Source organism: Enhydra lutris, unplaced genomic scaffold, assembly GCF_002288905.1.
Source record: "Enhydra lutris kenyoni isolate GAN:26980312 unplaced genomic scaffold, ASM228890v2 scaffoldscaffold34, whole genome shotgun sequence".
NCBI classification, from domain to species: Eukaryota; Metazoa; Chordata; class Mammalia; order Carnivora; family Mustelidae; genus Enhydra; species Enhydra lutris.
In genome coordinates, this window is record NW_019154118.1 from 12914387 (window position 1) to 12928159 (window position 13773).

At 46.5% G+C, this 13773-nt stretch overlaps 1 pseudogene; it reads right to left on the minus strand.

Moving 5' to 3' along the window:
* Positions 1-3540: 3540 nt before the first annotated feature.
* LOC111153950 lies at positions 3541-4063 on the minus strand (annotated as a pseudogene).
* Positions 4064-13773: the final 9710 nt, after the last annotated feature.

Here is a 13773-nt window from a genome sequence, read left to right on the forward strand (position 1 = left end):
TGGCAAGATAATATGCAATTATTTGCAAGCGCGAGGTACAGACAATGAGATTTATGAATTTAAAATAGGTAGCAATCTCAGTGAGCTGGAGTGATGTGGACAGGCTTTGTGGCAGAAGCAACTCTCGATCTGGCCTTGGAGGGTGAGTAGGTTGAGCAAGGAGCATTTGATTTCCCTGTAGCACCCCTGAGCTCTTTGCCCAGATCCAGGGAAAGACATGCTGAGATCGAATTCACAAACCATTCCTGTATATGGTCTACTGTCGGAGGCCAGCTGAGGTAGGACTTCATTATGGTCAAGATGTAGCATGAACTTCAAGACAAGTCCTGGGAGGAAGGAAGGAAGGAAGGATAGAAGGAAGGAAGGAAGGATGGATGGAAGGAAGGAGAAGGGAAAAGGGAGAGAGAGAAGAGAAGAGAAAGGGAAAGGGAAAGAGAAAGAAAGAAAGTCCCTTGAACATTACCATAACAATGTAACTTGGAATTGTTTGGCTTCCCCATAACCAAAAACCACTCAGACCCTCACTCTCTTCTCCACCACACCCTTCTCGTTCACTTTCCGTCTCATTTGTTCACCTGCAGCAGTTCTTTGCAAGAAGAGAATACAGGTTTCTGACCTGAGGCAATCACAGTGTGGTGCACTGTGGTTGGCAAATAAATTCCAAGTGGGAAACACGTAAGCATAGAGAGAGAGAAAACAGAAGATGTTCCTCATTTCAAAACCATCCACTTAGCTCTGACTGTGTTAAAAGTCTTTTTATTTATGAGGATGCTCTAGGTCACAGGCAAAGTGGGGGAGGCTGTGAAGTGTATCTGAGTTGTTTAGAGCAAGGTGCTAATGCGGCCAAGGTTTAATCTTGTGCCCAGTCACTCGCCCGACCAGAAAGCCGCAGTCACACTTTGCTGGACAAGGGGATGCAGGAGAATCCCATCCAGCCATCCCACTGGTGCAAAGTGTGGGCTGTGACATAGTTCAGAACAAGGTGCAAATGGCTCCACGCAACACATTTGCTGTGGCTAGACACCTGGGGACAGAAAGTCAAAGCCCAAAGGCACTACCCCGTCTCTATGTCCCTCCTCCCAGATGCTTTCACCACTGTTCCGGTCCCTTTCATCCAATAAGTTAGAGATACTTCCCAAGCCACGTCTGTGCTCAAGCTGCCGCTCCTGCCCCAAGTCTTTCCACTTCTCTCCTGCATAGCATTGATCCAAACCTGCCTCCTCTCTAGGACTCTTCCTTGTGCCCCGAATTTCAAGGTGTTCCCACTGCCTGAACTCCTGGCATACTCACGATGATTTCCATTCTGGCCCTTGAGCTTGGCACAGTACTTTGTAGGTAGTAAGCTCTTTAAATGCTTGAGAAACAAATTCCAGCTGCATATGGTAGAGTAGGGGATGGCGGGCAAGAGCAGGGTAAAAACTGTTTGGGGCTTCTCTGTTTGGGGTATAAATGCTTTGTCTTCCCAAACAGCATATCGGGAACAGCATCAGGGAAAGTAATGGAAATGGTAACCCTAGGAGGCAGAAGAGTAATAGTGTTAGCCCTTGATTTCTTAATAATATTAGACAGAAGGAAAACATCTGGTACTAAATAGAGAAGAACTAACCACATAATGCAAGCCATTACCCAAGTCATTTGCGTTAGTAAACTGGACAGGGATACATACAGACCTTTGAGGCATCAAAATGAGAGAATCATCATCCCCGACCCTATCCTTTTTTCCTCTTCTCCACAATCCAGTGAGCCCACAGATCTCATTCATTCTCCCTCTAAAATGTTCCCCACATCTATCCGCACTTTGGATCACCCTCAATCCCTTGGCATATCTTCTCCGGGACAAACCTGGAAAATTCTCTTGACCTGAAATTTCTGGAAATTTTTTTCTGAATCGTGGTCTCCCTTTGTTTTAGCAACACCACCCAGAACACTTTCTCCTTAGGTCTCCCTCAACGTCGCCGTAGTGCCTTCAAGGCAACATGGTAAGAGAGAGGGATGCTGGATTAGGTATACAGCTTTTTGTCAGTTTTCTATTCTACCTCACCTGCTAATTAATTGACAGTGTGACTTTCATGAAGACGTTTTCTCTCTCTGGGTCTCAGTTTCCTTTCCTTTGGACAACTTGGGAGGAAAAAAAAGAAAAGCCTCTGGAGAGGCCTCCAGGAATAAATTTCGAGCTGGTCTTCTTCCAGAAGGTGCTCTCTACGGAACTTGGAGTGCTAACACCCAGCCTCCAGAGTTCCATCCTCTTTCCTGCTCACTTGCTTTCCCATGCATTTACCCCTCCGCACATGCCAGTACCGAGCCTGACCAGAGCCTCAACATTTGATTAGAATTTGTTTTCTTTATTACCTCTGTGTCAAGACTTCCTACCAGAAAGAGGAAGGGTGACTATAAAAGACCTATTTCCTTTCCATTGTGTTCCCCCCTACCCCTTTCTAGTGAAAACGGCCTATTTGGAGAAGCCAAAATGCTTCAGAATTGAATTCGCCAAAGTAATATACACAAGGTTTTAATTTACAGTTTTGGGTCTCTGGGCCCCTGCATATGAGCTCTATAAATGAGACGTGTTGCTACAATAAAGTCCCATTGGGAGAGGCCGGGCTTAGACTGAGAACAGCTGTACATCTATAATCCAACAACGTCAGCTTCTGAATCAGATATGAATTATTGGTTCAGTCACAAAGCTATGGATACGCTCTCCCCCACAGGCACTCACATATGGCCTTTGGCAGAAATGAAAATATCTTTTCCCTCCTTTGCTGGGTTTGGTTAATAATGAACCTTTATTCTGAATACTTTCTTATGTCTTAACTTCCTTTCTCTTTGTTCTTGTTCTGATGTCCTCATCAAGGCCTCCAAGGGCCCCCTGTGCGAGGTGAGGCGAACAGCTCTCGCGGACTATTTCGAGCTAACTGAGGCCGAGACACCCAGGAGAGTGGTTCTCAGCCTCGGTTGTACCCGGGGAACATGGGAGGATAGTTCTAAAATTCCAGGACCCACACTGCTCCCCAGGCCAACTAAATTACAAACTCTGGGAGTGGGACCAAGGCGTCAGTAGTTTTGAAGCACTGAAGTGATTCCGATGTGTATTTGACATTGAAACCGCTGCCCTAAAGCCGGTTGTCTAAGGCATGAACATTCTTTCTCTCGATCCTCTAACAACGTGTAGGAAATCTGGGTGCAAAAGACTTCCCGCTGGAAGTTGCCATTTATCTTGAGATCCTAAAACCAAGACGTGTCCTCTAAACCAAGGTGTGTTGCCAAAACTTCAAAGAATTTACTCAACCACCAGACCTTCTGGAGTGTCAGTTTTCTGATCCTCAAAGCATTTGGTTGTGAACGCTGGAGGCCAGCAGGGAGTAATGAAGAAGGTACAAGAGCGAGTTACAGGAAGGCTGGGAGTGGGGAAGTACGCTTCGGAAACTACCGTTCCCAGGGAACCATCCATTCAAAGTCAGGGGCTTCATTTCTTTATTTGCAGACTAAATTTGGAGGTGGGTGAAATACAGCCTTTTTTTTTTTTTTTTTTTTACACAGAAAACTCCATTTATTGACCTCCAAATCTAATAAGACTAAGCGCTCCACATAAGTGTTTTAAGAGGACTTTGACCTTTCTCCCAAGGCTCTGCTCATTGAAGTCAGCTCGTTTTTGTTTCTGTAGCCTCTATATCTGTTTTCTGAGATGCTAAGAGGACTTCACATGCCCGTTTCCTTCGCAGCCTCTCGGCATTTGTGATCATCATGGGATGCAGAGGGAAAAAGCCAGAAAGACCCAGAAGCTTCTCCACAGGCTTAGAGAGGTGCGCCCCACAGCCAATCCAATGCTGAATCCGTTCTAGGTTGAGAGCAACAATTTTTTCTTTCCATGACTGTTGGGCAGTGGATCATAGGAGCCCAGCTGCTCCACGAAACGGCCATCCCTGGGACACTTGTTGTGAGCAGCCACAGTGCGGTAGAAAGGCCAGTTGGTACAGCCACTCAGGGCAAGACGAATGGTTAAATGGCCTCCACGGTAGACTTTGCACAGGACAGTAGTGAGCTGGACCATGGTGCAGCCAACGTGCGCCGAGGCCTGTGCTCCACTTGCCGCACCTCCAAGTGCACAACCTCCCGCCACCAATCAGCTCTACCGCCTTGGGTGGGGCGGAGGATAAACGCAAAGTCCACACTGCAACATCCCCGACCACACCACCTTGCCACCCAAGCCCTAGCGCCTCTATGGAGGAAGGGCTGAAATACAGGTTTTAAATGGTTTCCTCCACCATTCCCCAAAAGTCATCAGAGTGATCAAAAATATGTAAAGTGCTACCCTTTGTTAAACACTGCCCATTTACTTACCACCAAATGACCTGAGCAATAAAAATAATAATGACAAATAAATAAATTCTGTCCTTTCCAGAATTGCCAATATTTGGAGCGAATACTGGAGGGAATCTGGGGCTGTCCAGGTCCAGGATCTTCACGCTGACATTGGACAATAGAATAACAGAACCACCATTCTTGCCATTTGAATTATTCCAAGATCAGAAATCTTCACATCCTGGTAGGAAACCCAAATCCCCCTGAGGCTTTTCTCTTCCTTCTTTGTGAAGGACTGAGCTCACCCACCAGTTTACTGGTTTCTACGTGACCACCTTTCAGTCCCTGTTAGTTCTGAATCCTTCAGACTGGCTTGGGTATGACCCGCACTTTAGTTAATTTCGCCTTTTGCTGATTAATAAATAGATTGTGTTAAAGGGGAAGATATCACCAGATGCCTGGGTGGCTCAGCTGAGCGTCTGCCTTCAGCTCAGGTCATGATCTTGGGGTTCTGGGATCGAGCCCCGAGTCGGGCTCTCTACTCAGCGAGGAGCCTGACTTTCCCTTGGCCTGCTGCCCCATGCTTCTGTTTTCTGTCTCCTTCTCTCTCTCTCTCTCTTAAATGAATCAATAAAATCTTTTTTAAAAAATATGCAACACAGTATCTTTAACTATAGTCATCATGCTGTATGTTATGTCCCCAGGACTTATTTATTTTATAACTGGAAGTTTTATACCTTTTGACCCCCTTCACTTCTTTCATCCACCTCCCCACCCTTCCCTTCTTGGCACCCACAAGTCTGTTCTCTGTATCTACAAGCTTGGGGTGTGTGTGTGTGTGTGTGTGTGTGTGCGCGTGCGTGCGCGCATGTGTGTGTTGCTGGGGGGTTTGTTTTGCCTTTTTAAGTTCGACATATGAACTCATACGGTATTTGTCTCTGACTCCTTCACTTAGCATGATACCTTGGTGTCAAGGCCCATCCATGATTCCATGATGTCACAAATGGCAAAATCTTCTTCCTTTTTATGGCTGAGTACTATTTTATATATTATATATGTCACACACATCACCTTTTCTTTATCCACTCACCCGTTGATGAGTACTGAGGCTGTTTCCATATCTGGCGATTGTAGATAATGCCGCGGTGACCGTGACGGTGCACGTATCTTTTCGAGCTCGTGTATTTTTTTTCTTCAAATAAACACCCAGAAGTAGAACTGCTGGATCATATGGTGGTTCTGGTTTTAAGTTTTTGAGGAAACCCCTTACTATTTTCCCGAGTGGCTACACCAACTTGCATTCCCGCCAGCAGAGCACGAGGGTTCCCTTTTTCTCCACATCCTCACTGACACTCGTTACCTCTTCTGTTTCTCATAATAGCCGTGCTGACGGGTGTGAGGTGACGTGTCACAGCAGTTTTGATTTGCATTTCCCTGGTGATGAGTGCTGATGAGCACCTTCTCATGTACCTCTTGGCCACCTGCATGTCTTCTCTGGAAAACTGTCTATCCGGGTCCTCTGCCCGTCTTTAAATCCGATGGCTCGGTAGTGTGCCATCGGGTTGTATGAGTTCTTTACATATTTTGGCTATTAACCCCTTATCAGATATACGATTGGCAAATATTCTCTCCCACTCAGTAGACTGCCATTTCATTTTGTGGATGTTCTCTGTGGCTGTGCGGAAGATTTTTAGTTTGGTGTAGTCCAGCTTCTTGTGCCCCGAATTTCTTGCTTTTAGTGTCAAATCCAAAAAATCATCACTAGAATGGATGTTGAGGAGCTTACCCACCTAAGTTTTCTTCTAGGAGTGTTGTGGTTTCAGGTCTTACACTGAAGTCTTTAATCCCTTTTGAGTTAATTTCTGTGTGGGGTGTAAGCCAAGTGGTCCAGTTTCATTCCTTTACACATGACGGTCCAGTTTTTCCAACACCATTTGCTGAAAAGAGGAAGTTACTTCAACTTACGTGGATACGTAGCCTGATTTCCTCCTGGACGTACGATCTTGCTTTTTGGTCTGGTGGGTTTCGTTTTTATTTTTTATCTTTTTATTTATTTTTTATTTTTTATTTTTAAAGATTTTACTTATTTATTTGACCCAGAGAGAGAGATCACAAGTAGGCAGAGAGGCAGGCAGAGAGAGGGGGGGAAACAGACTCCCCGCTGAGCAGAGAGCCCAATGCTGGGCTGGATCCCAGGACCCTGAGATCATGGCCCGAGCCGAAGGCAGAGGTTTAACCCACTGAGCCACCTAAGCACCCCTGGTTTTTATTTTTTAAACATGAAATAAGTATTCTTGTGCTTTCAGTTACATTAGTTAAGACTCAAAACACGCCCTGAAAAAATACATTTCCTTATCTCAGTTTTACCAGCGAGAAAACTAGCTCAGAGACATCAAGTAACTTGCCTAAAGCCACACAGCTGAAGGCAACAGCTAGCCATTGCACCTCCGCTAAGTAGCCCCAGAATAATCCTTGTTCTATTTCTTTTCTAGGTCACACTGAAGCCTGGCAGGTAGACCATTTGTCGAGGCATAATTCCGGTGGCTCTGAATGCAGCTATGGCTAAGAGCCTGGCCTGGGAGCCCAAGTAAACTGGGTCTGATTCCCAAGAACTCTTAAGCCTGTGTCTCCAGCTATCACAAGAGGGCAATCACATCATCCCGCAGGGCTGTTGTAAGGGTGCCGTAAATGAGATCAAAGCTTCCAGGACTATGCCTGCTACATCATCTATGCTCAAGAAATGGTACCAATTTTTCCCCAGAATAGCCAGGAAAGAGTCAAGCTGTAACTAGAAGAGATGTCCTTTATTGGAATCAGAAATATGCTAGTAGAGGTGGGACATAGAAGTAAACCAGGACCCCCAAACAGAGCATGGTTCTAATCTCTCTCCTGTAACCTCTAAGACAATTCCTTCCACTTCCATTTATGTCACTGAGATGGCTGGTGAAAACACCCCCTAACTCCCTCCCCAAGCACGCTGAACATGAAGCCCAGGAGATCCTTTTGCTAAGCTACTTTATGGGGGGTTTTCTGTTCTTTTTTTTCCCCCTGTCTCCTTTCACGCTAGAATTAAGAAACCTGCAACTTGCTGCTTATCTCATTATCTGCTGCCTTGCATTTTAATGCGTCGCCTCTAAAAAGACCTCATTGATATTCCAGTTATGTATGTGTTTGTTTGTGTCTCTTGGGAAAATTTGCTACCGATCTTCCAAGTTGAGCACCAGCATCCTCACAGCTCAAAGTTGGATCTCTCTTTTGTATAAGAAAAAAAAAATGGAGTTGGTTTGAATATTTTGCATCTACAAGAAGCTGTAAATAGAACAGCTCAAGAGACTCCGTCCAAATCTATGCGCAAAAAGGCAGGTGAAGAATTGGGTGTCTTCCCGGGATGCTGGGTTTTGTCGATGAATAATTCAAGCCTAAAGGCTCTTAAAAGGACACAGTTACCTGGTTTCCCAGATAATTAGAGACCCCCCTGACAAAAAGGTTTTAACCTAATTTAACCAGATAATTAACCAGATCACCCAGAAAAGAGCAAGCTTTCTATGCTGCCTAAATTATCCAGAGCTTCATCATTATTAGGTAACTGACAACCTTCTCCATTCCTGCAGTAGGGAGTCTCCGCCGAGGACGGGGCCAAATCAAGCCGCAAAAGCTAACAGGTGACACCAACAGGATAATAAGAAATCGTCTTATAAAATCTAGTTGCTCTTTTCAAGTATCGAAGATCATGCCTACCTCCATGCAAAATACACTGGGAAGCTCAGGGAATTATCTAGAACAAAACAAAAAAGCCCTGCCTTGAGGAAAAAGTAGGTGTGGCAGAGACCTGATTTTATGGACTTCTGCACACATTGAACTCAAATAATAGTTCTTTAAATACAGCTTTGCTTATGTATGGACACCAGGAGTCAGAAATATTTCTACTTCATTTCAATGTGTTGGATGATACAGCAGCCAAATAAATTTTCTCATTTGATTCATCAGCTCCTACTCCCCCCTCCCAATACAATCCACTGAGATCGTCAATGAGTTGACTTTCGCTAACACTAATAAAACGGTTACTGAAAGCGAAACATACAGCAGGATTTTTAACACGTATCATTTCATGTAAATATAGAAAATGCCTTTCAAGGTAGGGGGTTTCTTTTATCCCCATTTTACTAAGGAGAACACTGAGATTTAGGATATAATGGACAGCGGCAGGCTCTGAACTCGGGTTGGATTAACTGCAGAATGGGGGGCTCCCTGCCTCTGCCGGGGGTCTGCCCAGAGAGAGCACTGCCAACAGACACGCATCTTTGCTAACTTTCAGGCATTGCCTAAATCGAACTTTCAGAAGTATTGATCAGGACCTTAAGAACAGCTAGAAAAGGATGGAAAATAAAATTTGTTGTAGTTTTTGACTCTTCTGAGGCAAATGCAGGTGGGATAGCTTATTAATTAAAACCGGGGTTGTTGAGGTGCGCCTGGATCAAACTCCACACTACTACTGATTCACCGTGTGGCCTGAAAGGAATCACTCTCTTTCATTTCGGCGTTCTCCTTTGTAAAATAGAGGGCCGTTCTATAAAAGAGGGAGGCACAGTCCATGGCACACAGTAAGCGCTTAATAATTGTGACCGTGGAACATGGAGCAGAGCCGTCATTCTTAAGTATGTAAGGAATGATGCAAACCATCCTTTAGCCATAGCCAGTGATCCGGGTAATTTAACTAATGACAGCATCAATATAGCTGGGCCCTCTTTCAAGATTTGCTTAAAACTTGCAAGAACCCACTGAGGTTTGCAACTATATGATACCGTTTTACAGATGAGGAGGTTACTTCAACCCAAAAAAACGGAGAGGTGAAAAACCAGGCCCAAGTTTGCACAGGTAATTTGTAACCGAGCTGGAATTCAAACCCGGGCAGTCCAACTCCAGAATTCGTACCCTTAGCCACCGTGCTCTGCTGCTCCTTCAAGCAAAGAGCAGGATTTTTATGAAGGCCTGTAAGTCAAGTCCATCACCATCACCAATTGTCCTCTCCCATAAGACTCTTAGCTTCCCTTATCTGCCCAGCACGAAAGCCTTCTCCGCCCTTCAGGGAGATGATATACACGGAAATTCCGGCTGTCCTTTCTCAGGTTTAACCATTTTATTTTTGCTCCCTGGTACCAGTTGAATCGATAACAAGAGACAAAAAAATATTTCCATGTAACCCCAGATTCTAGCCATCCCTGTGGTTGCTACAGGATATCAATAAGGGAACCCACTTCGCCTTGACAAGAAGTAGTGGAAGAGAGCCAGATGTCCCATTAAAACTCCTTTCTAACCTAAATGAGTTTGTGACGATGTGTGTTTATATGTGTGAGGATAAAACATACTGTGAGCATCGCTTCTCCTAGCGGATAAGCTGTTATCTGAGAATGAGGCACTTCAGGAGGCTAATTGACTACTGGAGGCTGTCTACACAGGCAGAGCAGAGGGGAGATCCGGAGCCCTCCCCGGCCGGGTGCTCCCCACCCCTCGGCCCCACCTACCCACTCACCCTCACGCAAGAAAAACCCTGCTGAATGATCCAAGCCCGCCAATTTCATCGGACAGTGAATCAACATAAACTTCTTTGCGCCCCTGTAGACAAAATATTTGTTATGTTTTCCGGAACCTGGGCTTTCAGATGCCCAGATAAATCTCAGCCGCCCTCCTTTATAAAATGGTCCCCACGGTCCTTCTGAGGGCACTACTGGCTTTGCGTGTTCGGCTCAGACTTAGCCACTGTGATCCAGCCCAGATTCCGGAGCCTTCCTGTACCAGCCACGGCCATCTTGTCATTTAATAGTGAGCGTTGGAAAGGAAAAATAAAATAAAATAAGATAAAATAAAAGGTGAAAGAGAATCCTGCTAAACGTCACCGCCAGAGTTTGTTATCGAGATGTTATTTTTGTGATGGTTATTTATTATTCTTGGCCTTTTTGGATTAATTATGGTACCGTTTTTATAAGTGGCAGGAGCAATCTGTCACCCAGGATTACACAGAAGGCCACCCAGGCTCCGTATTTCCTGTTATCCTGCTGTAAATCAGTGTAACTTGCAGGAGACCAGGCCCCGAGGCCCCGATGGCCGGGCTGTCCTCGGTCCCAATCAATGCAGTGCCCACCACTCCCCTCTTCTCACTCCCCGAAGGGTCCTGAAAGAGAGTTTGCCCAGGAACGCTGCAGCCCCGCGGCGAGCTGACTTTATAAAGAGGCAAGGTGAAGTAACACTTTTCTTTTTAATACCCCGTGGTGCCAAACCGAAATTGCAGCCTGCTTCTATTTTCAGAGGCCTCCTTGGTAAGAGAATGTTTTTATCTGGAGATACAATGACCGTGGTCCATGCTCCGCAGTTCCCATGAAGGCCTTGCCAAAGTCCATGAATGCTCGCTTTATGAATCTGTCCTGCAGGTGTTCGGGGGGGTATGTAATCACTAATGAATAGTCCAGAAACACAGAAACTCTCTGCCGCCTCTGGCTCCGGGAGCTGCCGGGCTTTATAATTCTGTGAGAAAACACACATGCAGCTAAAGCAGTCCCTAGGCTCCAGCGTTGCCTGAGGCCAAATATTCGTCACAGTCCATCCCTGCGCTGGTGGTACGTTCCAGAAAAGAAGGGATTTGTAGCTGCCCCGTGGACGAAGATGTCTGTGGCTCTTACGTGAGCTTCCTGCTCTGACTCGCTACAGGCATGCCCGGGGCCAAGGGCCCATCTTCGGCACACGCCACGGATGTCGCCTCGCAGGCCACACCAGACGTGTTAGGAGGACCTCAGGGGTCCAGGCCCAGGTGGACTGGCTGCCCAGTGAATGACCTCAGATAATCAGCACAGTTGGGGCGCCTGGGTGGCTCAGTCAATTAAGAGTCTGCCTTCAGGACCAGGTCGTGATCCCAGGGTCCTGGGATCGAACCCTGTGTCGGGCTCCCCACTCTGCAAGGAGTCTGCTTCTCCCTCACCTCCCTGCTTATGCTCTCTCTCTCTCTCTGTCTCAAATAAATAAATCAAACTTAAAAAAAAAAAAGAATTTTGAGATAATTCTGCATGGATTCTCAAGCAGGGGAAGGGACTAGAACTACCGGGAGTCCAGAAAGAACAGATTATCTTCTCAAGTGGGCTGGATAAGGGGGCAGGGGACCCGGAAGGAAAGCGTCCTGGTATTAGGAGCCCACAGAGCCAAAGGCCTTAAATCAAAATAGAATCCGAGGAATCCTCTCCACCCAAGAAAAGTCCCCTGAGAATCAACGACTTCGGGAAGAGGCTCGCTATTCGCTAATCTACCTTATCCCTCCCAGCCACAGTCCAAAGAGCGCGAAGATGTGCAAGGCCACATTCACCAATTTTCTCACTTTCCCCGCCTGCCCTTCTCGCTACCACGGGCTCTCTCAGAGCTAACAGCTGGGAAAAGTCTACGACAGGAACCTGATCCACTCTGCAGCCATCTTAGAGGTTGTGGAAGTTCTGGGAGCATTGCTGAGAGATTTCCTACGTCTCTGCCACTTCGGAGGGAGAGTGAGGTCTCTTGACCAGGACAGGCTCAGGGCACTGGAGAAAGACAGAGGCCCAGTATGGGAAAGAACAGGACATTGAGAGTCACAGTGGCCTCTCCCAGCAGCCTGTGTGGCCAGGAGCAGCCCAGAGTGCTGGCACCGAGAGCCTCCAAAGACACTGGTGAAAGGAAGTGGGGATGGCCAGCACCATGAGGCCTTGGCCGTGGGAGGGAGTCTTCTAGTCACATGGCACCTCAGTGACTCAGGTCACTGAGCACACTTTCTTATCCAGAGCTAATGAGAGTGGCCCCAGAGCAGAGCTAGAACTGGGGGTCAGAAGTGGGCTGTCAAGAGTACCCATAAACATGAAAAAGGTTCCTCTTGTACATTAGGGATTGAAAGAATTTTTAGATATGGGAGCTACAAAGAGAGCGGAGTTTCTCACAAAAACTCACCTTCCCTGGGTTTTCTTTTCTTTTTTTTTTTATTTTTATTTATTTATTTGACAGAGATCACAAGTAGGCAGAGAGGCAGAGAGAGAGAGGGAGGGGGAAGCAGGCTCCCTGCCAAGCAGAGAGCCCGATGTGGGGCTCGATCCCAGGACCCTGAGATCATGACCTGAGCTGAAGGCAGAGGCTTAACCCGCTGAGCCACACAGGTACCCCTCCCTGGGTTTTCTATAGCTCTCCTAATCCATGCTCCTCGGGCATTTCCTTCCACCTGCTTCCCTCCTTCACCTGAAATGCCAGCCTACCACTTAGCGTTAAGTGGAGGGGGAAGTCTTTGAATTAGTGACAGTTCAGAAACACAAAAGGAGACATTCTATGTCCGAAAATATTTCCCAACGTGGCCTCTCGCACCATAAATTCCACAATTAGATGTATTCCTTTGGTTTAGAGCAAATCTGAGCTACCACAAACATTAATTGATTCAGAAAATATCCCTTAAACACCTTCTTTGTGCCACGTACTGTGCTGGGCAAGTAACCGAGACAAGATTTTAGCTCTCAGGGCACTTAAATTAAATTAATCTGTAGCAGGCATTTGAGAATGAGTTTATCAGGTTATTTCCTGAAAGCACATTTCCATCGTAGAAGGGGATGACAGGGAGCCCATCTAAAGGACAGCAGGGCGGTGACAGGTTGTCCCTGAATGGAAAGACGAAAGGATGAAAAAGTGGTGAAGTAAGGGGCACTGAGGATAAACTTCACCTACTTGATTCATTCATTCACTCATTCACTCATTCATTCATTCATTCACTCATTCATTCATTCATTCATTCATTCATTGCATAAGTACGTTTCAAGCATCTCCGTAGAGCAGACACTGGGGGTATATCAGTGAACAAGGCCGACACAAGCCCTATCCTCAGGGAGATTTTATCTAGTCTGAGAGACACACAGGCACCTAGACGACAAGAGGTAAACATGACCAGTGCTAGCCAAGGGGGACACAGGGCACTAGAGGGATGCCTTTGGTGGCACATAAAGCAGGCTTGAGGAAGGGGACCATCAGGGAAAGCTTCTTGGAAGGAGTGACATCACAGGAGTTGGGGCTGGGGGTTCCGTATTCTTGAGAGAGGGAATAGTATATGCGAAGTCTCTAAGACAAGAGGGCTGTTGTGCCCTCCCCAGCTCCACAGCTGGGAGGGGCAGCATCGAGGTACAGTGGCGGTGAGAATACACATCACAGGTGAGTCTAAGCTGGGGGCTGGCGAACTTTTCCTGCAAAGGGCCAGAGAGTAAATACTGTAGGCTCTGTTGTCCCTGTGGTTGGTGGCGACCCCTCCTCCGCTCTGCCATTGTAACAGGAACTCGCCCTGACAATATGTAAACAGATGGACGCCCCTGTGCTTTGGTAATACTTTATTTACAAGAAACAGCAGTAGGCTGCATTTGGCCCCATAAGCCATTGTTTTTCAACCGCTGGTCTAACCAGGACTCGGAGCCAAGGAGAGGAGACTAGGCAACTTCA